The 27,279-nt window shown below is 35.7% G+C and overlaps 1 long non-coding RNA gene across 1 annotated transcript in view; it reads right to left on the bottom strand.

Moving 5' to 3' along the window:
- LOC140137595 (uncharacterized) overlaps window positions 1-26,930 on the bottom strand; it is a 39,992-nt gene extending 13,062 nt beyond the window's left edge. The window contains exon 1 of the long non-coding RNA XR_011856870.1: window positions 26,803-26,930. This is a non-coding gene — a long non-coding RNA (uncharacterized lncRNA). The remainder of the gene's footprint in view (window positions 1-26,802) is intronic.
- Window positions 26,931-27,279: the final 349 nt, after the last annotated feature.

The raw sequence follows: 27,279 nt of genomic DNA, 5'->3' as shown, positions 1-27,279 counted from the left end.
AAAACCTTTTTGCAATTTACTCACAATCACATACAACAAGTGTATGCTCATAGTGGTTATGACGTTTGAGCTCTTCTTCAGTGAAAAAATTATCGCAATGTGAACATAAATGCTTAGAATTTAAATGAATGTTGAGATATTCCTTTCTGAAAAGCTTATTGCAATACTGACACATATAGCATATGGATGAGCAAACTTGAGATGAAGTTTGAGAGCCTTTCCGTAAAGAACTGTTTGCAATACACAAAAATGTGTGGACTCCAGATGAAATTTCAGATCTGCCTTTGTGAAGAAGAACCTTTGCTTCTTTTCTTGCAATACACACATGAATGCTCAGAATTGAGATGATATTCAAGATCTTCCTGTGAGAAAAGCTCTTTGCAATACATACATATAACCTGTGAGATGCTCAATCATGAGATGATCTTTGACACCAGTGGTGAATATCTTCTTTTTCTTGCAATATTTACAAAAATGCTCAGAATGGAAATGAAGTTTGAGATCTTGCCGTGAGAAAAGCTCTTTTTGCAATATACACAGGTGAAACACATTGTGAGATCTTCTTTGGTGAAATGCTGAACCTTAAGATGAAGTTTGAGGTCATCAACTGCAAAGAACTTTTTGCAAATCACACATACAAATGTGTCAGACTCCATATGAAGTCCTTATGTTATATCCTTTCCAAATGACTTTTTGCAATACCACACAAGATGATAAATATCCAGGTGAGGTTTCAGAAATCCTTTGCAAAATACTGCTTGCAAATTCACAAAAATGCTCGACTTAATATGAATATTGAGATCTTTCTCTTTGAAACCTTTCTTGCAAGGAGCACATAAATGCTTAGACATCACATGAAGTTTGAGTTTGCCATTGCAAAAATATATCTTGCAATATACACATAATACTTTCTTAGCCTTAGACATTCTATGATTTTCATGAAGTTTAAGCTCCTTCTTTGTAAAATGTACCTGGCAATGCACACACAAATGTTCAGAATCAAGATGAAGTTCAAGATCTTCCTCTTTGACTAGCTTCTTGCAATAGTCACATTCAAGTGAATGCTCAGACTTGATATGACGTTTTAGCTCTACTTTGGTGAAATACGTCTTGCAATGCACACACAAATGTTCAGAATCAAGATGAAGTTCAAGATCTTCCTTTGTGAACTTCTTCTTGCAATAGTCACATTTAAGTGAATGCTCAGACATGATATGATGTTTTAGCTCTACTTTGGTGAAATACGTCTTGCAATAAACACACATCAATAGTTCGACTCTACCTCTGATTTGTTTCTTCTTAAACGCAGATGATATCTTTCCATGATAGCTTCTTTGATGTCGACTTTCATGTCTCTTCAAATCCTCAAAAGATGAGTAATGTCTTGTGCAATAAATGCACTTGAAACTTGCCCGGTATCTCATTGTGATCTATTGGTGTAACCAGGTTTAAATTCTCTCAACCAGGTTAAGTCATTAATCCTTAAAAACATGAGGACACGGTCATTTTTTGGATATGAAAGTTTCTATCTTGAAACATGTGTAGTTCACCTTAATGTATTGTGCTCAACACTTGCGTATTTCATCAACACTGGAACAGGTGACCATTAAACTGTCCTGCATTTCTGTAAAAGAATCGGAGCACATTAATAATACATTAATAATGTACACACAAATTAGGGAACCATAGAGTAAACTCTATTTTGTTGACTGTGCCTATAATAAATAATGATGCTGCATTTTAACAATTTTGAACTCTCACCAATTATTGATCATTTTTTAGCTGGGCTGTGGCCTGGCTCTACATGTACATTAGTGCAATAAGGAAATTTACTGATTAAGGGAAGGGGTATGAACGTTTGGACAGTATTTATTGTGGGACATTAGAGCACATCAGACATATCGAATTGCTTTCTGAATATGAAGAATGTCCTTCTGATATCAAATAATTTTGATTTTTTGAAATTCGCAATTTTTATGGCAAATCATTAAAATTGATATTTTGATATTTAACAGTACTTGAAGTAAACTTTATAAATCTATTGATTTATATTTAAAGTGTATGTAGGTGGGATGAAAAGCCAATGATCAATTGAAAATTTTCACCTTTCAGTATTGAAGATATGGATTGTTTTTCCCAAACACCAAAAAAAAAAAAGGGTCTTTTGGGGAAAAAATCCATATCTTCAATATAAAAGGTCAAAATTTTCAATTGATCGTCGGCTTTTCCTCCCAGCTACATACACTTAAAAGATCATTAGATTTATAAAATTTATTTGAAAAATATCAAATTTTAATAATTTGTCATAAAATTTGTATTATATCGTGAATTTTGAAAAATGAAAATTATTTGATATCAGAAAGACATGCTTCGTATTCAGAATGCAATTCGAACGCTCATTCTAGATCCCTTAACTACCTGCACAATAACAAATACATTTCAATCTAACTTAGCCTAAATTTGTAGTGGCTTGTATTCCCAAGAATAACCTCAATTGCTACATGTAGACCAACTAAAGTCATATCAAATCACCTTTTTGGAAAATCCCATCACATCTCCGAGCAGACCTGAAATGTTGTCAGTTGACGTCACACAAATGTACATATTGTTTAGCGAACTTTGTTACTGTGCATTTGAAAGAAGTGAAGTGGGTAGTAACAATGTGTGCATCGGCGTGATGATATCAGAGGTCTGTCCACAAAAGTTCAATGGGATTTTACTGAAAAGGTGAATTGGCAAGACGTCCGATATATATTGTTTAATGTCAGTGCTTGGCCTGCTTTACAACACTATAGCATGCTGTTGAAAATACCATACATCAATCTTGCCAAAGCCCCATAATCCAACTGATGCAGCGCAGTAAGCACTCTACTGCGGTACTTTAGTTAGATTATGGAGCTTTAACAAGATTGACCACAGCTGGGTTTACATTAATGGGAACAGGGATGGTGATTCAGCCATATTGATCTTTTTTTCACATCGCTATCCCCCAATGATCAAGTTTTGTTAATATACAAATGTAGATAGCCCAGGAAGTTGGAAAACATTTGACATGATATATGGTCAAAAGCATTAACATGCAGGAGTTTCTGACAAGATATAGTACAAGGTGTCCCATAAAAACGTTACATGTAGAAAATGAACCGCATTTTGTGATGGTACAACAAAACAATGTTATTTTTTCAGATATTATTTATTCATCCTTCTTGAACTGTTTGCTAAGTTTCAATTCCATATCTTAAAAGCAACTTAACTTATGAGCGCAAGATGACAGGGGTGTCAAGAGTGGCTAACCATCAAAATATCGCACAACGAAAGTTGAACACACGCACCTTTGTTTTAAGATTTGTATAAAATTACTTTTTATGTTTCTCTTATTTTTCATTGTTGAACTTATTGCACAAAAGAAACATATTGAAAAATTAAATATTGTACACTGAAAATAAATCAGTTTTAGAGCTTCTTGACTCCTGGTGGTAACGAATAAAGGAAGATGGTCATTGGAGATAAACACGTTTTTGGTGAAAGCAGTTCTGCACGCTGTATCTCCTGTCATCAACATAGTGAAATGAATAACAATCTTTCGCATTTAGGCCTTGTTTGGATGTTGTTGACTTGAAATTGCTGCTGTTTGTTTTGCATTTCTGACTGAACTCTTGAAATAAAACTTAACAAATTTTATTCTTTGTTTGTCAGAATAAAATTATGCATCTGGCATGCTATGACTGGGCCTACTCAAAGTGCACCGCCAAATGCACGGTGGTTGTGACGGTATAATGAACCTTGTGTTGCATTATGTCAGGTAAAGAGCTTGCTCAGGAATGCATGGAATGCGGACTAAGTACGTAGGCTGTGTCGCTGTGAACTTGACATTCACAGGGGTACAAGTAGAGGGTACATACATTATGTCATGAAAAGGATATTTAAATTTGTTAACATTAACTTAGATTATTTTCAAAAATCTACATGTAACCTTTTTTTGGGACACCCGGTATGAAGAAATGAGATAACAAAGATGAGCAATCTTTGGTTGCTGTAATTGCAACACTTCATAATAATGTACATGAAGATATTTTACAAAATTAATATTAACCAAGGAAGCAATGTTCCTTCATTTACTGATCTTAATGTGTTTTTTTCTCTTTTGACCTCTGAAATTTGACCTCTACATGATTGTCAGTGGAAGTAGTAATACCGGGAGTAATACATGCAGTTTACTTCCCAGACCTTCCTAGCATTTTGACAATAATTATACTTTAAAAACTTTTTTAAGTACAATAAAACCAAATTTAATGACTAGTTTGGTGATTATTTTGAATTTTTCCCAATTTGACCTTTTGTGAAACTTTTTCTCTTATTCAGTTGCAACAGTCAGATAGCACACGTAAGCTTGGACTACAGATGATGTTTGAGAACTTCCTTTGCAAAATAGTTTTGACAAAATTCACATAAATATGCAGATGTCTGATGAAATGAGAGATCCTCCTACATGCTGCTTGATCAAGCCTTGAAATAAGCAGACTGGAACCAGGAGCAATTTGTTTTTGAACATTGCTCCTGGTTCACTGGGATTTTACAAGAACCAGGAGCAATCCTTTTATGCATAAAACCAGCACTACTGCATCAAGTGCAAAACTGGAACCAGGAGCAATTTGTTTCAGAAAATTGCACCTGGTTCATGTGAATTTTACAAGGACCAGGAGCAATTGGTGGCTTTATGAGAGCAAATTTGCTCCTGGCGCCTGCTTATTTCAAGGCTTGTGCTTGATATAGACACATAAATGCTTCAACTTCAAGCAAAAATCAAGATTTTCCTAAATGATATGTCTTACAATAGGCATTCTTGTAAATACTTGGCCTGCCTGGATTTTGAGATCTTCCTTTGTAAAATAATACAATAGGGCCTATGCACATTTACATACGTAAATGCTCAAACTTGAGATGGTGTGTTATGTTTTCTTGTGTGTTATATATTAATTGCAATATTCACATAGTACATACATGTATTCTAACTGCACTTGACTTTGGAGATCTTCCAATGCGAAATAATTCTTTACAATGCTCAGGCTGCAAATGCTTTTGGAGATCTTCATTAGTGAAAACACACGTTACAATATTAAAATTTAAAAAAAAAAATAATGTGTTCATACTTTAGATGAAGTTTGTTCAAAACACTTCTTGCAATTAACATGCAGCATGCACGTAAAATTAATGCAAGACTTCAGATGAAGTTTCAGATCTTTCCTCTGTGAAAAACGTTTGCTTACACACATACAAAATGTACATTGTGCTCAGCCTCAAGATGAAGTTTCATATATTTCTCTGTGAAAACCTTTTTGCAATACTCACATACAACAACAGGTGTATGCTCATAGTGGTTATGACGTTTGAGCTCTTCTTCAGTGAAAAAATTATCGCAATGTGAACATAAATGCTTAGAATTTAAATGAATTTTGAGATCTTCCTTTCTAAAAAGCTTATTGCAAAATGCACATATAGCATATGGATGCTCAGATGTGAGATGAAGTTTGAGAGCCTCCTTTGTAAAGAACTTTTTGCAATACACACAAAAATGTGTGGACTCCAGATGAAATTTCAGATCTTCCTTTGTGAAGAACTTTTGCGTCCTGCAATACACACATGAATGCTCAGACTTCAGATGAAGGTCAAGATCTTCCTTTGCCAAAAGCTCCGTGCAATAAGAACATATAACAGGCGAATGCTCAATCTCGAGATGACGTTTCAGATCTTCCTTTGTGAAGAACTTTTGCTTCTTTTTCTTGCAATGCACACATGAATGCTCAGAATTGAGATGAAATTTGATATCTTCGGGGGAGAAAAGCTCTTTGCAAAATATGCATTCGACAGGTGAATGCTCCAACTGGACATGAAATGTGAGATCTTCTTTGATGAAAAACTTCTTGCAATATTTACAAAAATGGTCAGAATTGAAATGAGGTTGGAGATCTTCCCGAAGGAAACACTTTTTTTAATACACACATACAACACGTTGTGTATGCATATGCTCAATCCTGATATGATATTTGAGATCATGTTTTGTAGTAAAGCACTCTTTGCAATGCCCACACATATGCTCAGACTCCAGATGAGGTTTCAGATATCCCTTTGCAAAATACTTCCTGCAATATACACATATATGCTCAGACTTATTGTGAATTTTGAGATCTTCCTCTGTGAAACAATTCTTGCAAGGAATACATAAATGCTTTGACTTCACATGAAGTTTGAGTTCCTTTCTTTATAATATTTCTTGCAATACACACATAATACATATATATGCCCATGATCAGAGTTAATAATCATATGATTTTCATGCAGTTTAAGATCCTCCTTTGTAAAATGTGTCTTGCAATGCACACACAAATGTTCAGAATCAAGATGAAGTTTAATATCTTCCTCTGTGAAAAGCTTCTTACAATAGTCACATTCAACATGTGAATGCACAGACTTGAGATGATGTTTTAGCTCTTCTTTGGTGAAATACTTCTTATCCTTGAAGAATTTCTTGCAATAAACACATAAATGCGTAGACTTCAGATGAAGTTTGAGATCACTCTTTGTAATCTCCACCTTACAATACTCACAAACTACATGTATGAGTGCAGACTTCTGATGAATTCCGAGATCTTCCTGTCCAGCACTTTGAACATCCTTGTACTGATAATACCACTGACCAAAATATGTGCAGGAATGTGCAGTTCTAAGGTGTTCATTTAACTTATCTTCCGGTATGAGTAAGCAGCAAATATGACAATTAAGCTGTCTCCGTTGGTTTGGAGGTGATGTGTCCAGCTCTACCTCAGATGTGAAGGACTGACCATTTTCACTGCTCTGCATTGACTGTGGCACAATTACCTTTCCTCCCGTGTATTTCTTCTTAAACACAACCCTACTCGAGTGACATATTTGTTTACCGCATGTGGTATATTTCTTGTCATAGCCGTTTCTTTGATGCCGCTTTTCGTGTCTCTTAAAATACTCAAAAGACGAGAAATTTTTCTTGCAATAAGAACACTCAAAACTTGCTAAATATCTCATTTTGATCTTATTCTCTCAAATATTATTGTTTCAGAACAATAAGGCTTTTCAATTACAATATAAATCAACCCAATGGATATCAAATGTTCAAACTACATGTACCAACCATTTTTGGCTATAAATGTCACCTTCTGGCATCTTCTTACATTGTAAGTTGATGATGGATGGCTGATGTAGCTGGTTCACCATGTTGCATGAGATGTACACTCTCTTGTCTTGCATCAATACCGGGAGGTGCCTATAATGACTATTATGTATATCTGTAAAAGAACCAAAGCACACAGGCACATGCAAATTATTAGGATAATCAGGTTAAGTAAACTGAACTTTGTATTGTGTGTCTATATGCATGCATACTAGAAATATTATTTGCTTAATTGTTGACAGGGCTGTGCAGTCACATTGACCCTTTGACTCCTTACCATGTCACAATGCACAATTGGTTACACAGTTCATAAGTATCTTTATCATGATGAATGAGCCCATGGTTAACTAGAGCTACTGTGGCTCACGAGCCACGAATGTCAGGCGGTGACTTCTGTTTGACCTGATTTGACCTATGACCTCGGGTAAACGTGAGTTGACTACTCATGCTCTCTCAAATCAAGGGTAATTTGCATCACATTTAAGCCCAATTGGGCCTATTTTAACATTTGACCTCATTTGACCTTTCCTGTAACCTTGGATGACCTTTACGGTTTCATACTCCCCAAGTGTCAGGGATCATTCCCCCCCGAGTTACAGCCCAATGGAAACAACTTAAAATTTGACCTGACCTTTGACCTCAGATGACCTTTATGGTTTCATACCTACTCCCCAAGTGTCAAGGATCATTTTCCGCAAGTTACAGCCCGATCGGAGCAACTTAAAATTTGACCTGACCTTTAACCTTGCATGACCTTTTTAGTTTTATACTCCTGAAGTGTCAGGGATTGTTTTCCCTGAGTTACAGGCCAATTGAAGCAACTTAAAATTTGACCTGACCTTTGACCTCGGATTGCCTTTGCGGTTTCATACTCCCTAAGTGTCAGGGATCATTTTCCCCAAGTTACAGCCCGATCGGAGCAACTTTAAATTTGACCTGACCTTTGACCTCACATGACCTTTGCGGTTTCATACTCCCCAAGTGTCAGGTATCATTTTCCCAGAGTTACGGCCCCATCAGAGCAGGTGTAACATTTGACCTTTGACATTGGATGACCTTAGCTGATGTTTCATGATCCCCTTATAAATCAATGATTATTATTTCAAAATTTTGCCCCCTCCCATCCACCCAAGTACTAGTTTTCACCATTATTGCACCATATTGCTATATAGCATTTACCATCTAGCCTTAGTGTGTAGGTATTGATTTTCATAAATGCATCATGGGAAGGAATAAAATTTGACCACCATCCCCACCCCACAAGCAACTATATAGCATTCATCACATACCTTTAGTGTGTATTTTCGTAAATGCATCATGGGATAGCATAATTATCAAACCTAACAACTCTTATCATCAAAATAGCAGCACAATATTTACTTAAATTTTCCTGGAAACTTAAAACTACACCAGTAGACATGCCCAAGCATGCAACAAATCTTTATGCTTCTCTCTTGTTATCAAATAGCTGTCTCCTACAAGGTATCTGCCAAATTGCTGCCTCTATAATGATAGCTGCTTCATTACATTTCAGGCAAATATTTTCACAAAATGACCCCTACATGAACTTACATGAACTTTGACCCAATCTGTGGTACAACTTATTTGAAGCTTGGGCCAGCGGTTCTTGATGACCATGTTTGGTGGTCATAGCATGTCATTTAAAGGAGAAGTAGCATTTTAAAGATTTTCACAAAATGACCCCTAATAACCCTTATGTGACCTTTGACCCCTATCTGTGTAGAAGTTATATGAAGCTTGGGCCAGTGCTTCTTGTGGCCAAGTTTGATATAAAATTGGATCAGTTGAGCCCATATTTATTGGTCGAGCTATGAGTTTTAAAATATTGGGCGAGGCGTAGTCGAGTCCAATATTTTAAAAGTCATAGCGAAATCAATAAATATTATGTAAAGCATCAATTTTATCATTATTATGTTTTGGATCCAATATTATCACAACTTGGATCCATCAAAACATAATAATGGTCAAAATTGGTGCAAGCGTCTGGCACTAGTAGCAATTTTTGGTTCTACTAAAGAAGAAAGAAAGAAAGAAGATTTGAGAGCTTCACAGTATATCAGGCGGATAAATCCGCCTGACATAATATCTTTCTCCAATAAAAATTCTTTTAAAAAAGGAATGGGCCAACCAATGTGAGTTTGGACGTGATATGGTGAATTCCATGGTGTGTAGATTTGGTATTATGATTTTTCTAGGGAAGAGTAGAAGAATCAAAAAGACTGCATGATTACTAGTCCAGTCTTGCATTTTCTGAATGAATTGAATTTTCAAATAACGTCCTAAAAACTTTATTTGTGAATGGATTTTCATTGTTGACAAAACAAAATGTATGTTTAATATATTAATTATTTCAATGAGAGCAGTTCCATTTAAAACTTTCTTCCATAAATAATCACACAGTATTATCTGTTTACAAAATAAGCGTTTTTTTAATTGTATATTCAAATTTAATAAGCGTGGAATTATCATTATCAGTACTACCTACATGGCTTGCTTATGTTTACATTGTATAGTCAAAATAGGCGTTTTATCTGCCTCGTTACTGATCTTAGGCCAATAAAAAAAATTGTTTGCTTGCCCTCAAATGAATTTTTTAAATGGGCCGGTCGGTCAGATTTCTTTTTTTTTTGTTTTTGCTGAACCATGAAAATGGTATCAGCCTATATGAGTGAATGTTACTAGCTTACTAAGTTACTAGCTTACTAAGTTACTAGCTTACTAACTCACAAACCATTTGGTCTGAAATGGACATATCTCTAAATGCCACGAAGGTATGACCCCATGAGTGGTGTCATATGAAAGAGGAAAATATAAAGAATATAATAAAAATAATTCCAAACATCAGAGGTCATCCAGTGGTCACAGGGGTCAAAAAAGGTCATTTTAACCAAAAATGCTCCGATTGAGCTTAAATTTAAATTCAATGATCCTTATGACATTCTCAACATGTTTAAAACATTTCAAAATTTATTTAAGGTCATTAAGGGGTCATAAAGGGGCCAAAGGTCAAGGTTTTCAAAATGCTCCAATTGAGCTGAAATTTAAATACAATGATCCTTATGACATTCTAAACATTTAAAAAATATTTTAAAATTCATTTAAGGTCACTAAGGGGTCATAAAGGGGTCAAAGGTCAAGTTTTTCAAAATGCTCCAACTGAGCTGAAATTTATATATGCAATGATCCTTATGACATTCTTAACATTTTAAAAACATTTTACGATTCATTTAAGGTCATTAAGGGTTCATAAAGGGGTCAAAGGTCAAGTTTTCAAAATGCTTCAATTGAGCTGAAATTTAAATGCGATCCTTATGACATTCTAAACATGTTGAAAATATTTTAAAATTCATTTAAGGTCATTAAGGGGGTCATACAGAGGTCAAAAGTTGAGTTTTCAAAATGCCAGCTTTCCACGATCAAGGTATATTAAAACGGCAATTAATGAAACAGTCTTATTAAAATTAATACTATCCAGCACAGTATTGCTGCTTGCTGCTTGATCAGATCGTCACAGTCATCCGCCTAACTTACCTTGTGCCCTTGCAAAGGGCACAGTTGCTCTAGTTTATTTTATATTCTTTACTTTTCCTCTTTCATTAACACCACTCGGGCAGTCATACCTTCGTAGCATTTCGAGATTATGTCCATTACAGACTCTGGGTGACAGTGGTATAGGCCTACCACAATAAACTGCCAAAGCCACATGGTTCAGCTATGGTGCGGTTATCGCTCTAGTTTTTATTACTAGCAAACTCTACTGTTTGTATTAATTAAGGCTCAAAATATGAAAAATCAGACAATTTGGGTGTCAAAATGAATCAACTAACATTACAAAACAACCAAAATGTTGAACACAAGTTCTAAAATACATTTTTTTTACATCTTCAGAATACAACAAATTGAAAAGAAAAAAAAACTTTGCAGGAATTTCCAAAAATAGGGTGGGTATTCTTTTGTACAGTAAATAGAAAAAAACACACACTTTTTTCTGATTTCCAAAATTTATAGGGCCAGTCGGTTGAGGGCAAGCAAACATCTTCTTTTTTTTGCCTTAAGGTCAATTTGCACTGGGATCCACAACATGCGCATCTATCAGCACACGGTTCTTTAATCCCAATACATTTGTACATTCATTGAATGACTTTGAAACTTTGGGTACAAAAACTCTGCTCTGCAACTTTTGCACTATATGATTGTTTATTTGAGGTTATTGGACTATGCCATTGAGATTAGGCTATTGTGGTCCATAGTGTTGGTCACTGTCTATCGGGTTCTAAGAGGCGGTAAACTGGTTTAAGACATAAAAACACCAAATAAACTGAGACCTTTGTATAAGTCCATTAATTTTGTATTTTAAACAAAGAATATACACACAAGATTTTATCCCGTGCATATCAGAAAACAATAATAAAATAAAATCCAAGGAAATTGTGGTTTTATTTAGAACTAAGCTGGGCATACTTAAAATAGGAAAACAATTGCGAAGTAAATCTAGCAAGAGTGAAATTAGAATCTTTTCACAAAGTCATGCCAATAAGGTGCCCCAACCGTTGCGGGCGCCCCAAAAAGACTTACCGGTACATGTACAACCCTAAAATGTAGTTCAGGGGTCAAATTGCAAACTTGACCAGATTTTATTCATAACCACACCAAATTATTGCTCTGGCCATAATGATTCAGAAATTAATAGTAGATAGTTCAGTCTGTGGCGGATGGTTCTTGAATTACAAGCAAAAAGGTAATACTAATGTCACATTTTGAGCTCTACAGGGGGCAAACCTAACAATGCTCCCAATTTTTACCAAAATTGTCTCAAATTATTTGTCTTGCAAAAACAATTCAAATTGGGACTATCTAGGAAGTATCATTTTAACCTGTTTACACAGGTAATATTGCCGAATAGGTCAAAGTCAATACAGTATGTTCAATTTTGTTCAAGCCACACAAAAGTATACTCATCTAGACACTTGGTGATAAATATACTATATGAGGGTCATTCAAAAAGTTCTACCTCCATGGTCACATCTCTGTTACTTGCGTGCCAGAGGAGGCTTAAAGGCATTCCTACAATGCACTATGATTGGGAAATTTGATCAATATAACCTAATTTTAAAGGCAAAGTCCCCATTACCACACACACAAAATAGTAATTTTAAAATTGCAGCCAAGTAGCTAGTCGATGAGACTTATGAAATTAAATTGGATTTTCTAGAAAACATTCATATTGTCCCACTGCATTAGTTTTATTCATAAGTCTCCATGTTTTGAATGTTAAATAAAAGGATGAAAACAAGAAATATGTGCACACAATCCAAATGCAAGGTATGGTCAACTGTACCACATGTGTTAAGGCAGACATACCAAGGCCAGAAACCTCATTGGGTTATGGGAATGTCTTTAAACATCCTCTGCTAACGTGCCAGGAAGTTGAAATTACCCATGAATATATTCTTAAATCATCATGATCATGCATGGATGGTCGCATGTCGTGAACTGGGCTATCAAATATGGGGGATTTGTTACATGTGAATAGGTTTTTTATTGTTCAGTCTCAATTAATTTCAGAATTACATCAAATTTGGTGTCATTTTGTTGCTATTGATCTCCCCCTTCATTAAGACCATTTATAGCTCATTTGGATTAGTAAGCGAGTTGGGGGTCAAAATGTCCGAGTGGGTTCGCATGGGGGTCGCATCAGAGGAAGCGAAATGCTGTATTTAGAAAGTACATGGGAGTACGATACTAGATCTATTTCATGCAGTTTTGAATGTTATGCACCATAGGAATTACACACAAAAAAATAGCAAAAAAGGAAGCAACTTTGAAATGCTGTATTTAGAAAAGTACAAGTAGCATGAACCACAAATTTCATGTATAGTATTCTTGATACTAGATATATTTCATGATATAAACAGTTTTGAATGTTATGGAACCTATTAATTAATTAATTGACTGTTAATTAACTTAAATTGCATTTAATTAAGACCCATTTTCTGTACAAAGGGGCTTTTCAAGTGGCTTATCTCTTGCCAGAGTCACCCTGCTTGTTCATACTTCCTTTCTAGTTTTAGTTTTGGAGGAACATTGATAACCAAATAGAGTAGAAATGATTAATATAAAGCTACATAACAAAAAGATTAATATGTAATTTTGTTGTTTATCACCACACAACAAAATACTCCAATGTATTATGAAGAAGATGGATTTTTGGTCATTCATGACATGCGACCTCATACAACATTGATAACAAATAGAATCATCTCCGCTCCAATGTATTAATGGATCACCCTGTATTCTCAATACTAGCTCTACAAAGCAGAAGGAAACTTAAGCAAATGTGATTTTTTAAACTTATCTAGATGGTAAATAATTACACATCAGATAAACAGGTCTTTCAAGGGACTATATAGCTTGAAAACTTGTTTTTTACCTGGTAAAAATACACAATTTTGACCACCCTGTATGTTCTAACCACAATGAAATCAGCCCCCAGATTTTTTTTTAAATGAAAGGCCATGGTCACATCCTTCTAGATCAATATCTGTTTTTACTTATTCATCAATGGGGAAAAAATTACCAGGGTGTAACAAATTGCATTTATTTTAAAATTATTATTATGTTACACCCTATATAAATTTTACCCACCCTGAATATTGACTTTGTTTTTGCCACATATGAGATCCTTGTAATGTAGACTTCCTAAAAATGTATACTTTCCTATACATGATATGTACAAAATAAAAAGTTATGTTCAGTTGAATACAAATCGGTGTGATTTTTGACATTTTACTGTGTGTAACACTTTTTATGCCCAGTTCATGACATGCGTCCGGATACAAAATAAAAATGATTTGATTATAATGTGATTTTTGGTTGTCTAAGATGTCTTTGTTGAAGCAAATACAGATTTGGTATGTCGGAAATGGCATGTCAAGGAAAAATTGTACTTGACGCTAGTTAGACCCCACTTAGACTATGCCACAGCTTCTTGGGATCCCTATACCAAGAAGAATATTGACACCATTGAAAGAGTCCAGAAGAAGGCTGCCAGGTTCGTGTCCAACACTTATGCATGGGCAAGATATACCAGCATCACTGCCATCCTCATGATCCTGAAAGAAATGAATTGGTCCTCGTTTCAGGAAAGGAAGTGCCATCGGCTTACCTGCTTTTATAAGATCCTGAATGGCCACCTGGAGATTACATGTAGGCACTCCGATCACATCAAGCCTAAAACGACCAGACCCAGAAGAGGACACTCACAGCAATTCCAGCAGCAACACACAAACACAGAGGCTAATGCAAACTAATTCTTCATCCGAACCACCCGGGAATGGAACAAACTCCTTCATGTACCTCCTTTAATTTACTCATATTGTCAACTTATCTTTGGTCTCGGGTACTTTTCCGTACGATATGAAGTCTCAAATTTCTGAGGGAAAAATAGTAGGGATGCTATTGCTGGACATACAAAAAGCGTTCGATAGCATTAATCACTGTATCCTGTGTAAGAAACTATGGGAATTGACCCCACTTGGTTCATTTCTTATTTATCAAACAGGCAGCAGCTTGTGTGCATCGATGGTATTAATTCCAATCTTAGGCAGCTCTCCTGTGGTGTTCCACAGGGGAGTTTGCTGGGACCATTGCTTTATCTCTGCTATAGCAACGACATGGAAACATCGGTGCACAATAAGCTTCTTTTGTATGCCGATGATTATTATGATAGTGTGATCATTTCATCCCATAAGGACCCTGAGGTCATTTCTCATAGCCTGAGTTCTGATTTATCTTGCAATAACTGGTTGATCAATAACAAGTTGTCTCTTCATGTGGAAAAAACGGAGTGTATTCTATTCGGGACCAGATCAAAATTGGGCAAAGTCTGTGATTTTCAGCTTTCCTACAATAATCGAACTATCATTGAAGCTCAAACGTCCATCAAATACTTGGGAGTGACACTTGACCAATACCTCTCTGGAGACATTATGGTTAGCTCTATAATTAACAAAGTTACTGGCAAACTCAAATTTCTTTAAATACAGACATGTTCATTATCTCAATCAGAATTTACGGAAAAAACTCTGCTCTTTACAATGCCATAGACTATTGGTGCACATCATGGTATTCAGGCCTTAACAAACACTATCAATGCAAATTACAGATTATCCAAAATAAAATGGCTCGTTTCATTCTCAACTTTTCTCCCATAGAGCATATATTGGTCAGGTACACTTAGATTCCATTAAGCTTTTGAACATCCATGATAGAGTCTGTTTGACTCTATCACATGTTCAATGTTTTCTATGCAATGGGTCCCACTTACTTCAATGATCAATTTTTCACTAAAACCACTGTCACCCATAACACACACTCAGACCGTACCAGACCTAGCTCATATAATTTCCATGTCCCTAGAGTCAGTGGCCTTGCTTCCAACTCCTTCTTTTATCAGGGTACCCCTGACTGGAATTCTTAACCTATTCACATCAGGTCTATCAGTATCACCATCAAGAATTCCTTCAAATCCCATGTCAAAACCCATTTATCTTTAACCTCAATGAACCAGGAAATGGCTGAAAACTTATTTCACTTTTGTCCCCTCTTTTGTGGCTCTGTTTTCATCTCCCTTTTGCAGGCACCTTTTCATTTTGGACCCCATTGGAAATACATAAGTTGGCATATTTAGCTCATTGCTCATTGACTTGGTTGTGTGTTTCTTGTGATGATGATTGATTGCTTAAATTTGTTATTTTCTGTAATATTGTTGGGCCCTTCACACTTGATTATTAGTTTCCTGTTTACCGCCCGCGTCCAAAATTGAAAATCTCAAAATAATTAATTATTTTATATTTATTTTTATTATTTTTTACTTTAAAATAACTTTCAACTACTTCTACATGTACCGTACTTGCCATTTTCTGACTTTAATAATCACCAATAATGATGAATGAACAAAGAGTACAACTCCCCCTTCACTTACATGTACCGTATTTATTAAATCAAATATTGTTGTGAAATAATTAAATGCCCGCTCTAAATAATAATTACCGTACCGTAATAATTAATAATTAAAAGTCACCTCGTCCCTTTTTCAAATTTTTTAACAGGAAACTAATAATCAAGTGCGAAGGGCCTTGTCAATTTTGCCAAATAAATAATAAATAAATAAAATACCATGTCAGCCTCCAGTCTTCAGTGGGTGGCTTCCTATAACAGCTCGTTGAGCTAAACTGGAAGTGGGTTGTTTGGACCTCACAGTCGGTGCACTGGGCTGGCGATAACACAAGGGATGGTTATGCCGGATGGAGGATGTGATCACTGGTAACATGGAGGCAGGCTGATGCCATCAGCCTTCCCCATTGAACAGCTCTCAAATCCGACCCTGCAATCATTTGTCAATTAGACCACTCTCTCCGACCTCCAGTAAAATTAAAACTCTTTTTGGAGTATAAAATTTTTTTAGCATGTTTAGGAGGAAGCACTACCAAGTACCAAGGTCGTAACATGATATGGCATATATACATGCAAGCTCCATCAATATTAACATGATTTCCTATTTGGCCATGGGTCTTGAACTCGCCCCATTTTGCGTTGCGCAGCCTTTTTGAGCTTATTTGACGCCTTCCAATGTTGAAAGTGACATAAAATTTTAAATATGCACTCCACCCATACAAACTATACATTTCCCGAAAGGAAATTGCATGAGCAATCCAAATACGCCATTTAAGAAATTGTAGGGGGTATTGTTAAGTTGTCCAGACTGAAATTGTCAGCTAAAAATTTACTTTTTCATTTTTTATCTTTCAAGACATAATTTTTTAACCTCTGCCCCTATCTTTAATTGCTCATCATATTTGAACTCCCAATGAAATTTCCCTTCAGAAAATGTATACTTGTATAGGGGTAGGGCATATAGGCCTACCTATTTTCTTACTGTTTTGGAAAATGACCTTAAATGACCTTTGACCTGTGACCTTTGAGCCTGCCTTTGACCTAAAACATAGCTTATCTAATACCTCTTTACTTATGGACACTTGGGTCCAAGTTACATGGAGAGGGGCCTTTTAATTTGCAAATGGGAGCATTTTAAAAATATAACTGCAATGCTCATGATGCTGTGCCTTCCATAGGGTTTGTACAGCCCGCTTCCTCAGCCACCGCCACCCTGAATATTCCACAAACAAATGGACATATCTCCAACACCCTAAAACACACATTAATGAATTTCGCACAGCATGTACTAGTATGGACTTTCAGCTTTAAATTGACACCAAACTTATGTCTGTAGTAAATGTGGTTGTCAAGTTATAAACATTTTTGGCAGAAGGAACTGGAAAAATGCAACGCCGCCACCCTTTTTGGATGGCGAGTTCAAAACACATGGCCACACAGTGGACATGTTCACATAGAGAGAATTTTGTCCCGCTTTCACTGGAATTGACCACCTAGTGACCTACATTACAACATGAAGTAGGCCTAGTCCTGCCAGCAAGACTTCAGTCTTTATCATTAAACATAATGACATACGGACCTGAAGTCTTGCAGCGGTATATAGGGATGCACTGTACGTTTAAGAAATCCAAACTTCAAGCATCAAGAAATATACCTTGTATTTGTCAGTTTTACCTCAGAGATGCTGTAGACCCTCTCTACACAGTGTAGAAACATCACAAGTAGAATGCTGCTCAATATGATAAATCCAAATCTTGAAAATCAAGACATTTTGCAGAGCAATATTTTGACCACTTTTGCACTAAGTAAATTACTCCAATGAAGATTGCAGGTTTTGCCAACCCTGGGAATTTTGAATCCACCCAAAAGATGAGATCAATGTTGATCAATTACCTCAACTTAGCTTTGGGAGTATAGACTAGTACAGTGGGATTAAAATCACCCAAGCACGCCCAAACCCTGGTACAATGGGATTAAAATCGTCAGTGCATGCCCAAACTCAAACTGTCCTTGAGAGAGTTCCTCAGCTGCATCCTTAGAGCCCACATATTGTGATGTTTCTTATTTGTGGAAAAGATAATAATAGAGTGAACTGTAACTCTAGGTACGCGTACGACGAGTTACAGTTACTGGAACTAGAAGTAGGCCTACTTTAAACCGTACCGCATACAATTTTGTAAATTTATAAACTAGGCCCTTCGCACTTGATTAATAGTTTCCTGTTTACCACCCGCGTCCAAAATTGAAAATCTCAAAATAATTAATAAGCCCAATCGGCATTGGAAGATTGCAATGCATTGTAGGACAGTTTTTGCAGTTTTAGGACACTTTGTCCTTTGACCTTTCAGAAAAATTCAGAAATATTGGGTTTTTGTACGTACAAAATATAATCTAAAATGTTTTACAATATTTAAAACAAATATAAAAAATATTAGTATTTTATAAATTAATTATTTGGTATTTTTAATGATCAAAATTGTGACAATAATACGAAAATTAATAATAATTACGTCAATTTTCCCGATATGTCAGAGGTCAAAGTGTCCTAAAACTGCTCTCAAAAACCGGAAGTTAGAATGGCGATTGGGCTTATTACCATATTTTATTTTTATTTCTAATTTTCTCCTTTAAAATAACTTTCAACTACTTCTACTTATAGTAAGAATTCCAATTGAATGAACGCAGCTTTTAACAGCTGCACTCGATCCAACCGCGATCGTATATTGCGCATTTCAAACAACAACGCGAACGCACGACCTTGGATACAATGCTATCCAATCACAAGTGCGTTGGCATGGTTGGATTCACTTCCGCGTTACTCACGCACAGTCGCACACGCTGGCGTACATCGCGCAGTGTACGCAAAAATTCGTCACGCCATTGAAAGCTGCGTTCATTCAATTGGAATTCCCACTATAGTACTTGCCATTTTCTGACTTTCATAATACCAACAAATGATGAATGAACAAAAAGAGTACAACTCCGCCACCTCCCGGCGCCACCTTCACTTATTAATCAAATCAAATATTGTTAAGAAATAATTAAATGCCCGCTCTAGTCCCTTCTACATGTACAAGTTCAACATGAACATCTAACGGTAACTGGACATTTCATCCCCTCGCATTTTCATCCCCTGGACATTTCATCCCCTGGATATTTCATCCCCTCATGTTAAAACGCTATTGTAGCGTTCTTTGAGCGTGACAGTAAAAAGATTGCATATGAATATATAATTGTTTAGGATCTTTTGAAGGAAATAATATAAGGATATTAATCTTTATTTAAAATTAGTCTTATTTATCCAATGTAGGCCTATGCACCGTGTTCTGAGTTATCACCAGCTGATCACGCGTATAAAAATCGATCGATGTTGAATGGCAATAGTGCAATGAATTTACCTATTGAACATAGGCCCCCTACACGGATGATTCTAATTCAGTATTACGCCTAGTATTATTATTAAAAGTATTATTATTTTGCTATTTTACCGGGTAGGCCTATCGTTATCATTATTACTATTAATATTTTTATTATTTATATTATTACCATACTTTGTTTTTTGTTGTTGTTGATATTAGCCTGGACTATTTAAGCTAAAGTGTATTTCTTCTCTTTCTTCCTGTTATTTATGTATTTATTGTGTATTGTTTATGTATCTACATGTATAGGCTGTTTATTTATTTATAATTATTTATATTTATTGTTTATTTTGTTTGTTTATTTATTTATTATTATTTACTTAGTTGTTCATCTAACAAAATTAGTACCGTACATTTTTATGGGAACCATGTATCTGTTATGTGGATAGTGTGTTATATTATTAATAAGATAGTGATAAAAGATAATAGCATCAAATATGTCTGCATATAGGCCCTAGGGAAGGATCATGGCAATATTTTTGTATTGTCCACTTGATGAGGTGATTAGATTTAGTGCAATGTCATGTTATACAATAGGACAATAGCCGTCAGCCGAATGGTTACAGGAAGTTGAACTCTTTCAAACAGTGGAATCTATATACATATAACTATATTGCCAGTTTTAGTCGCCCAATTGGGCGACTTTTGACTTCCGTCCTGCGACAAACAAAGTGCTCCCGCGATTTCGCGACATTTTGGCAACTTTGAAAATCTCACCCGCGAAATCCATTGAATATTGGGCGATTTTTGAAGCTTTTGAAAAGCCGACTTCAAAATTGTTAAATTGGATATTCTGTCATAGTCAATGGTCCTTCAAAACAAAACCTCCAAACAACTAATTCAAATAAAAAGAAAACATTCTGTGGTCAGTGTGCATCCAAGTATGACAATGGGAAACAAATTAAAGTCGATACACGCGCAGGGAGATAACTGATAGGCCTATAAGGGCTTTATCCTTAGAATATTCTCATATCAATTCTCACAAGTGGCTTAAGACGACAAAAGTGCCAAGCGGGGGGCCAAGTTTTTCTTTTCATGTAGGTTCACTTGGGTTTATTAAAAATAACATAACTACATGTCGTTCCATGGCTTTGGGGAGTTGGGGAGTGGCTGAAAATAGGTTAGTCTACATTACCAGTCGTTATCTATTTTTTTTTTTTTTTTTTTTAAATCAACTAATTTTACAAAAATGCATGATGTATAGGCCTAAAAAAAAAAAAGAGGTTGTTTTTGGGTCAATTAAAAATATCACTAACTACAATTATACATTGGCACGGAAAGGGTGGGCACGGGGGGGGCGATGAAAATAGAAAATAGCTTAGACTACATTACCAGTCGTTATCCGCGGACACGGGAGGGTGTTCTGGGTTGATTGATTGAAAGTTGACTGAACTTAAAACTTTAAAAATTATTATTTTGCTATTTTACCGGGTAGGCCTATCGTTATCATTATATTACTATTAATGTTTTTATTATTATTATATACTAGATTTCACGGTTCTCGGGTCGGGCGCTTCTCGTGATAGGCCTACTTCTAATTACCCAAACTCGTTACCCATATACCTGCCCTGACATTTTAAACTACTAAGAAATGCGTCTCTCAATGATCAAGACCCAAGACACAACTTAATCAACTCTGTTTGTTTTAAAGGTGTGATGCTTACTTCGGCAGGCCTACCCATAATCTGGAAACCAATCATTCGCCTCTTCCAAGCCCTGCCCTGGAAACCAATCATTCGCCTCTTCCAAGCCCTGCCCTGTTACCACATTTAGAGAAACCAAAATTAGTATCTGGACGTGGATATAGGCCGTTACTAAAGTAATGAAATCAATCGCGAGAAACGTGAACGCAAAAACGGTTCATAGGCCTTCCGTGTTCGGTATCTTAATATTGAAATATGTGTTGAAAATAAGGCCTATAATTATTGGTCCGATGAGATGCACCTGTTAGTCACACTGTAATGCTTTTCCGATGCGCGGACTGTACTCCGCGCACACTCCCGTTGATACTCCGCGATAGCGCACCGCGAGCACGCGATAGTGCAGCGCGAGCACGCGATAGTGCACCGCGTGAACGCGAAACTCGCGGGACGCGAACGCGATAGCGCGCGGACAGAGGACGGACGGACGGACACGCCGTAATTAGTATTAAGATATTATTATAGGCCCTACTTTGTTGTTGATATTAGCCTGGACTATTTAAGCTAAAGTGTATTTCTTCTCTTTCTTCCTGTTATTTATGTATTTATTGTGTATTGTTTATGTATCTACATGTAGGCCTATAGGCTGTTTATTTATTTATAATTATTATAATTTATGTATTTATTATTTATTTTGTTTGTTTATTTATTTATTATTATTTACTTAGTTGTTTAAACAAATTCTTTTGATTTTCAAAAAAAAAAAAAAAAATAGATAACGACTGGTAATGTAGACTAACCTATTTTCAGCCACTGCCCAACTCCCCAGAGCCATGGAACGACATGTAGTTATGTTATTTTTAATAAACCCAAGTGAACCTACATGAAAAGAGAAACTTGGCCCCCCGCTTGGCAGTGCACTTTTGTCGTCTTAAGCCACTTGTGAGAAGTTTAACTTGTGAGAAGTTTAGTCTCAGATTATGCATGGTAGGGTCTTTTGGGGACAAATGCTCAAAGTCTAAAGTTTTTACACGGGAACCCTTCTTGATCGCAAGGGTAGCGCTAAGTTGCTTTTTGGGGTCCCGGACCCACCAAAATAGAGTTGGGACCCCCTGTTTTTAAATTTTCTGCAAGTTCAGGGGTCCCTGCAGACCCCCAGTTTTTCAATCTAGCGCTATTGCAGACATACTATTTATACTGCATTTGTGCAACTGGGACTCACCAAACTGTACTCCGGACCCCCTACTTTTAAATTTTTTGCAAGTTCGGGGGTCCCTGCGGACACTCAAGTGTTTAGTTCTAGCGCTACCCCTGCTTGATCGTTCATCTTTTGTTCTAGTCTTTTAATTTGATTTAGTGGTATAAATGTACCAAAACCTGGACCTCCTCCTCCTCACATAATAGGTTTATATACTCATTTTACAGATGAGCTTAGATGCTAGCTGCACTATATGATCTGAGTTGCGCTTTTCTCACCACGCGTTACGAGTATTATGCTGATACTGAGTATAGAACCTCCGGGCATGGAATTACAGCTCGGTGGTATAGGGTCTTTTGGTGAAGTTTTTTTAGTCCTTCCCCGGTAGTTCTTCATTCTTAAGTTTCTCTCTTGCTTTCTTCTCTCTTTCAATATGACTAGTGTGCAGAAAGCTGAATGTCAAGAGGCGGGGTCAAGAGCTAGAGACAAGGTCATAATGTATATAGGCCTACGATTGTATTTCAGTATAGGGCCTACTGTTTCAACCCTGATCATGCTGATATTTTGGCATATTGTAATGTTTAAACATGTCTAAAGCTTACATTGGAATCACTCAAATTCATTATGTTTGTAAGACATTGGCGAGCTACCCTAAGTAAAAGGTAAAAAGATAAAATTTTGTATAATATAATAATATGTTTAGTGAAAGGGACTTTTCAGATACTCAGGTTTTTTCCCGTTCACGCGTGCACGTAGGTCTTCCCTACCTACATGACCTAGGTATACCAAACAGTAAACGCCCAAATTTGGAAGATGTAGGTGGTTCGGCTTATGCATGATTGCATTAAATTAACTTCATATAACTTGTTCATTCCTGTTCACGGCGCACCGTCTTCCCTATCTAGGAATATCAAACACCTAGTTTTGGAAGCTATAGGTAGCTCGGCCAGTTGATGCCGTTCGCATGATCAGGCTAGTCATTAGGGTGATTCACAAAAAATGAAATTGGTATTTTTCAACGGGACACCCCCTCATTTTGTTCATTTTGGTAATAAAATTATACCTGCAAAATATCAAAAAAATTCAAAAAAAGTTTAGGGGATGCTACCGGTCAATGAACTTTTGTACACAAAGTCAATGGGATTTTTTGTCAAAAATTTCAAACGCTTATTTCAGGGCCTAAAAAGTCTACCAGGCTTGCAAAACTGAAGTAAATGTTCAATGATATACCTAACTTTGTGAAAACATGTGTTTTTACCAAATTAAAGTTCATAGTTGACTGTAATAATACAAAATGTTTCAAAAGTGACAGAGGGAGTGTAGCTCAAGAAAATAATACCCTGGGATATCCCCTGGAATCCCACCAGGCACCCCAAATTTATACCTTATTTGACTGACTTGTTGATAAAAAAAGATTAAAATTCTTCACATATTAGTTTACCCCAATGGTGATACCAGCTTTTGAAATCTTATGTAATAGTAACTATCAAAATCCATACATCTGTATCAGGGGTGGTCATTATGGCCATACCTGATGAAGATTTGTATTGTTTGAATTGAATGACCACAGGAAGGATTAGATTCACCATGGTTGAAAAGAAATGTATATAAATTGGGGTCACAACATTGGATAGTGGCCAGTTCATAATATTTTGGCTGTTCCAGCAACTGCCTTGCCCCAAATGTAACAGTTTTCACAAAAATGCAATTGTCTGGAAAGCGGGTTAACATTTTTACAATTTTCTTTGGCATTTATTTTAAGGACATTACTCACACTATGATCAAATATTTTTGGCACAATCAGGGAAAATTAACATGGCTTTTTTTGTGTTGTAAAGAAAATGGCTCATAAATCCCATTGACTTTGTGTACCAAAGTTCATTGACCGGTAGCACCCCCTAAACTTTTTTGAATTTTTTTCATATTTTGCAGGTATGATTTTATTATCAAAATGAACAAAATGAGGGGGTGTCCCATTGAAAAATACCAATTTCATTTTTTGTGAATCACCCTACTAGTCATACACACAATTGACACTTTTCTAAAATAATTATGTACTTGTTTCTTTTATGGTTCTTTCTTTCTTTCATTTATGATGTTTAGCCTACGGCCTATACACATCATGATCATGCACATTATATTTATTTACTGATTTTTAGCCAACACCATGCTAGTAAAGTATTATAATATTAATCATATATGAAAAAGGGTGCAATCTGACTACTTAGTATTTAATTTGCAAATAATTGATGGTATTTGATTAAAAGGAAAATCCCTAATTGGAAACGGTCAAAGAGCTTTTACCCGATAAATTCTTTGTTGAATGATAGGATTTTCATGAATTTCACATTAGACTATACGTAATAACAGGGATGGTAATAATTTACGAATGTAAATTTGATAATGACTTTTATCATTATCAGTAACACCCGTACAGGGCCTCTACACACGACATGCAAAAATAAAATAATGAATAGAGTGCACACACGTCTTCCAAATACACATATATGTTGTTTGAATTGTTGGATTAATGCAACAGTTCCTAAAATAAATAAACAAACAAACAAATGCAATCGTTCCTAAAAAATAAATAAACAAACAAACAAATAAATAAATAAATAAATAAGTAACCACATGATCTTCAGGTGAACAAATAGCTACAAATAGGACTTACATGTATACTCGACTGACAAATTATGTTGATTAATATTTTTGAGCAAGTTTGTATGGGGTGAAACTGAGTTTAGAAAATTAATCTAGAAAATTTAATTTAGAGAAATCAAATTTAAATATTTGCGGTCGCCGGTCGTGCGATTTTTTATAACCCGGTTTTTAGGGGCCATGGATTGTAATCCATACAGATGCAGAGTGTAAACTCTGTCGGGAATCACGTAACTTTCCGGGGAGGGGGGCACTCTAATAGTAAAATGACAAAATCAGTTCTTTCTGCAGTTTTTTGAGCCATATTCTAAAACTTGGTTGCCGATCTTATAACAGTATAGAGTGTCCCCACAAAATGGTAAAAAAAAAAAAAAAATGGCTTTTGGTGAAAACAAGAAAAAAATGGAATGTGTGGAGGTGGTGAAGGGGATGTAGGAGGAAAGCAAGAAAAATAAATGGGCAAAAACAGGAGAAAAAGAAAAAATATAATGCAGATATTTATTATCAGTTGAACTGATGGAATTCCAGTATTTTGCGTATAGTACTCCTTAGTCTTTACCGTTTAGTATTAATTTAATTCTCCTACAAGTATAAGTTCTAACTATCCTTGTACTTTACTACTTTTAGAACCTTTTAATCGCACCTTATCAGTGATAAGACTCTGGTTATATTACAGATTCCCGAATGATTATATAGTTATATATAGATTCCATTGATTAATAGCACACCAGTCAATGATTGAAAGAATTCAACTTCCTGTAAGGCATTCGGCTATTGTTCCTATTGTATAACATGACATTGCGCTAATCACCTCATCAAGTGGACAATACAAAAATATTGCCACGATCCTTCCATATGCAGACATATTTATCAATATACAATAAACAGATAAATGTACTAATTTTGTTAGATGAACAACTTTAAGTAAATAATAATTAAATAAATAAATAAATAAATAAATAAATAAATAAATAAATAAATAAATAAATAAATAAATAAATAAATAATTAATTAATGAATAAACAATACATAATAAATACATAAATAACAGGAAAAAAGAGAATACACTTAACATAACAATAATAAATAGTCTGAGCTATCAACAAAAAAAAACACAGTAAATAATAATAATAATGATAATAATAATAATATGCCTAATAATATTAACAATAATAGTAATAATATAATGATAACAATACTCACAGTAATAACTAAAGATATGCGTGTATGCACTGTTCAATTTAGGTAAATTCATTGAATGTATAAACTATTATTAACTATTAGTCTATTATAGGCCCTGCTGCCATTCAACATTGATCGATTATTATACGTGTGATCAGCTGGTGATAGCTCATACAGAACACGGTGCATACATTGGATAAATAAGATTATTAATTTCCTTATATTAGTTCCTTCTAAGTTCAAGATTCTAAACAATTATTATATTCATATGCATTCTTGATTCACTGTCACGCTCAAAGAACGCTACAATAGCGTTTGAACACGAGGGGATGAAATGTCCAGGGGATGAAATGTCCAGGGGATGAAGTGTCCAGGGGATGAAGTGTCCAGTATTCCATCTAACATCTTGAACAGGAAACTAAATCAAGTGCGAAGGGCCTTCCAATGCTTCAGTCATTTGCATGTTTGTCAGTATTGGATCACAACGTTATAATTATAAACAAGCAATTCATAGTGCATTACCGCCAAATATTGCAGTCTTCAGCACTATTGGAAGAAGAAGATAAACAAAAAAGCCTGAGAAAAACCATCCAACTGAACAAAAAATCGAAAATCGTCGTAATGGACAGCGCCATCGGTTACTTGTGTTGGTTGGTTAAAGGAAATCCTTCTTTGCACTAGGAGCACCGTAACACGGTCTTCAGGGGTCAGATTTTCGTCACGTGAAAATTACAAGAAAGTAGGCCTATTAAAATTCGTTACCTAGCTGGGGGGTTTACACCGTCCCCCCAGCTAGGTACTGTAATGCTCTCCGATTCTTCTTTCTTTACCTAGCTGGGGGGTTTACACCCCCCAGCTAGGTATTCTAATGCTATCCGGTTCTGCTTTCTTCTGGCAACAAAAACTAGGTAATTTCAAAATGCTTCTCCTCCTACATGTTACACCCTACAATTACGTAACTTGCACATATGTATCGCCTATATCCAGTGCCCATATGGT

Source organism: Amphiura filiformis, chromosome 17 (genome assembly GCF_039555335.1).
Source record: "Amphiura filiformis chromosome 17, Afil_fr2py, whole genome shotgun sequence".
Classification (NCBI taxonomy): domain Eukaryota; kingdom Metazoa; phylum Echinodermata; class Ophiuroidea; order Amphilepidida; family Amphiuridae; genus Amphiura; species Amphiura filiformis.
This window is presented reverse-complemented; position numbering and strand designations above follow the sequence as displayed.